Source organism: Pyxicephalus adspersus, chromosome 5, assembly GCF_032062135.1.
Source record: "Pyxicephalus adspersus chromosome 5, UCB_Pads_2.0, whole genome shotgun sequence".
Taxonomy (NCBI): Eukaryota; Metazoa; Chordata; class Amphibia; order Anura; family Pyxicephalidae; genus Pyxicephalus; species Pyxicephalus adspersus.
The window spans coordinates 136,710,719-136,714,601 of record NC_092862.1 but is presented as its reverse complement, the minus strand read 5'-3'; the positions used below and the strand labels follow the sequence as shown (position 1 = coordinate 136,714,601).

The following is a 3,883-nucleotide window of genomic DNA, read 5'->3' as shown; positions in this document are numbered from 1 at the left end:
GGGAATCACTATGATCCTGGGGGAACCATGGGGAATCACTATGATCCTGGGGGAACCATGGGGAATCACTATGATCCTGGGGGAACCACAGGGAAACACTATGATCGTGGGCACCATAGGGGATCACTATGATCGTGGGCACCATAGGGAATCAGTATGTTTGTGGGCTCCATAGGGAATCACTATGATCATGGGCACCATAGGGAATCACTATGATCCTGGGGGAACCATAGGGAATCACTATGATCAGAGTGATCAGAAATCAGAGAGCACCCATCACCTGTATTTGGCTATTCAGGCCAATTAAAATAAGTTGCATGCACTTTCTCATACACAGATGCCCAGGTTTGTGAACTAGGACTAAGGAGAGCGCTGAGCTAAACGCACTTGCCTTGGGGTGAGCTATGAGCAGATGCTGTAGCTTTGCCCTGAATGTTACAATGTGAGCAGATAGACTGCAGCTTAGATACATTTATACCATACAAGATTTTACAAGACAAATCTGCAACTTCTAGTGGAAAAACTAGTTATTTATGAGCATGAGTGTACGTTATATCCTGATCAATTCTGTCCAGGAGGTGACGTATTATTTTCATTGTGTCTTTCACTACTTGTAATATAGTTTTATTATATCCACAGGCAGCAAAGAGATTACAGCTGGGCTATCCATGACTCTCCAGGGTCAGCTCGCCCTGGCATTGTTTCTTTAAATGAGCACCTGTCACCTATGACATATAAGCAGCCATTGCATAGACCGACCTGGGTATTATACGCTGGAGATCTCTTACCTTTAGGGCAAACTGCTAAAATTAAGAAAGCCTAGACTGCCTAAGATGCAAACCATCACACTATTTGTTCTGGTTCCGATTCCTTGAGAGGTACCAGCTAAATCCTGGCCATGCTCATAAATTCTAGCAGGTACAGGTGACCCGAGCACAGGTGCTGCAAGAGGAGTGACAGGGGCGATGTCCACACACACCGAAGTAGACAATGTGTTCTTCTAGCTGAGGTAGAGAGAAAGGTAAACATGTTTTGAAGTTTTAATATCACCCAGCTGATAAAGCAGACAGGAACGGTCTCTTGTAAAATACACACGTGTCCATCCGGCCAAATGACACAACTGTAACGCTGACAGCAAGGCGTTTCAGGTCACAGCACAATACAAAGCCCTGTTCTCTGTACACTAATCCATCACACAATGCACACGCCATACCTAGCAGGCTAAACATTTAGGGCTAGCTTTAGAAAACACAACAGGTTCTCTTGCCATGGGTTAATTACTAAGCTTCAAAGAACAAAGCCTTCAAAGAACGAAAAGTAAATGTTCTAGGAAACAGAGAATGCAAAGCATTGGAACAAAGGTAACAATTAGTTATTAGAAGTTTATGATCACTTACGAAAGTCTTTGTTTTTCGCTTGAGCGCCATTAAAAGTTACTGAGAGCAATGGGGGGTCATGGGGTGTCATGGGGTGTCCCTGCCTGCCATTAAATTCAATATATTATTATTATTATTCACGGTATTTATATAGCGCCAACATATTACGCAGTGCTGTACAAAGTCCCTAGTCATGTCACTAGCTGTCCCTCAAAGGAGCTCACAATCTAATGTCCCTACCATAGTCATATGTCATTAATTCGGTCTAAGGTCAATTTTTGGGGGAAGCCAATTAACCTAACTGCATGTTTTTGGAATGTGGGAGAAAACCCACACAGACACGGGGAAAACATACAAACTCCATGCAGGGTGTCCTGGCCGTGATTTGAACCTGGGACCTAGCGCTGCACAGGCCAGAGTGCTAACCACTGAGCAACCCTGCTGTAATGGTGAAGCCTATGGTGTCTTCATTCAAGCAGCACAACAATCTCATCCACAGTCAAATGCACCATGCATATAATAATCCAAACTCCATGGTCAGATGGTACAAATCCCATCAAATACCGAAACCACTGCATAGTAAAATTATTCATCAATCTATAGGACTTCAGCAATATCAAATCTGACTTGTTTCACAGCAATACATAACTAGGGTTCCTACTCAAATATAAACCTCCTTGATTCTCTCCTGGCAGCTCCAGGCTCTCCTTAGTAATCAAAAGCCTAAACAATAGCCCTAAAGAAGATCAGACATCAGATTAGCTGTTTGCACCTTTTCAGGGAGCATCATTTTTGAACGTATCTTAGCCATTCTTTTACCAGTGTTCTCTCCGGGCTTTTTTAGCTGGGTGCACCGCCCGGCACTTTTCAGTAACCAGAAAGCTGTTTTTGGGTTGAACTGGCTTCATCTGCCATGATCCCGGCACTGCAGGGTATCGGAGAAATGTCTTCTCTTTGAGAAATCGGCGTTCCACACACATTTCCAACTTTATTTTTGCACATTGGGCCTTTAATATTTGTGTGCTCACTTGGGTTCTAAGTGGAGTGTTTTTTTAAACTGGGTGGAAAGAAGCTGTAGGTGGATGGCACCCCCTGTATTGCACCCCAACTTTTCCATAACCACTTAAAAACAGCCGGGTGGTTACTGAAAAGTGCGGGGTGGTGCGCCCAGCTAAACGGGGCTGGGGAGAACACTGCCTCCGGTATCATGCCACACAAAGCCCATTGGCATGAACTTCACCGCTGGTACTGATAAGCCTGATTGGGCCGGACTTGCTCTGTGATGTTGAAGATGTTTCATTACCTATTCAGGTAGATCTGTTTTAGAAATTGAACAGTGCCGGGATTAAAAAAAAAAAAAAGGGGAACGATTCTGTCGACCCGACGGGTGGCTCTTCTATGTCCGGCTGAGCGTGACCAACTACAGCGGGCTGTGCAATGGGTGGCAATGGGCACCGGAGGGTGACAAGGACAAAACCTTCACACATCCAGGGTGGGCTGATCATACAATGTTGCAATGAAGTCTCTCTCTCATTCTCTCTCTCTCTCTCTCTCTCATTCTCTCTCTCTCTCTCTCTCATTCTCTCTCTCTCTCTGCAATACAATGTTGCAATGAAGTCTCTCTCTCTCTCTCTCTCTCTCTCTCTCGGTGATACAATGTTGCAATGAAGTCTCTCTCTCTCTCTCTCTCTCTCTCTCTCTCTCTCTCACATTGATACAATGTTGCAATGTTCCCCAATCCCATCCACAGACTGGATCACTGCAGACACGTCTCACCATTTATCCCACTGACAGGTTTCAGCACCATGCAAGGCTCAAGCCAACCACCTATAATGACCGTCGTTATCCATAACGATCGTTATCTTCAGAGTCTGAAAGTCACATGACTGAGAATAAAGAACATTGGGGGAAATAACATATAATGATATCATCCAATGTGACTGGCAGATGTACAACAAAGAGAACCTGTCATGGCAGGCTGCACACTGTGATGTCATAATGACCTGGGGGGAGGGGTCATACGGATACAATGTAATAAGTTATATATGGGTCATGGGGGGCACATGAGGTCCCTGATCAGACCCCTCCCCATCAATATTTACCTCCCTTATAGACTATTACCCCACTACTCCCCCCTCCATCTGATTACTGGCAGCCAGACATTGATCATTACCCCCTTCAGAATTCCCCTCTGCATTATTGATCACAGTAATGATATCAGTCCCTCAAAGCACTGATCAGCCTGACAGTTCTGATCCGATATTGTAACTGCAATCCCACTGGACGCCGATATTGATCGCTACTTCAGACAGTGATTAGCCACCCCGCCAATACGGATCAATGTCCTCCAGACAAAGAACAGTCACCTGACATTGATCACTGGCCATGATCCGTTACTAATAATGGTTACAGTCCTACAAATACTTGTCAACCTTTCAATACAGAACACAGTCCATCAGACATTGATCAGTCCCCAATACAGAACACAGTCCATCAGACATTGATCA

The 3,883-nt window shown here is 44.7% G+C and overlaps 1 protein-coding gene across 2 annotated transcripts in view; it reads right to left on the bottom strand.

The window, feature by feature from the left end:
* Positions 1-3,883, bottom strand: part of ANKIB1 (ankyrin repeat and IBR domain containing 1) — a 118,975-nt gene that overhangs the window by 113,722 nt on the left and 1,370 nt on the right. The gene's annotated exons all lie outside the window — the stretch shown is intronic.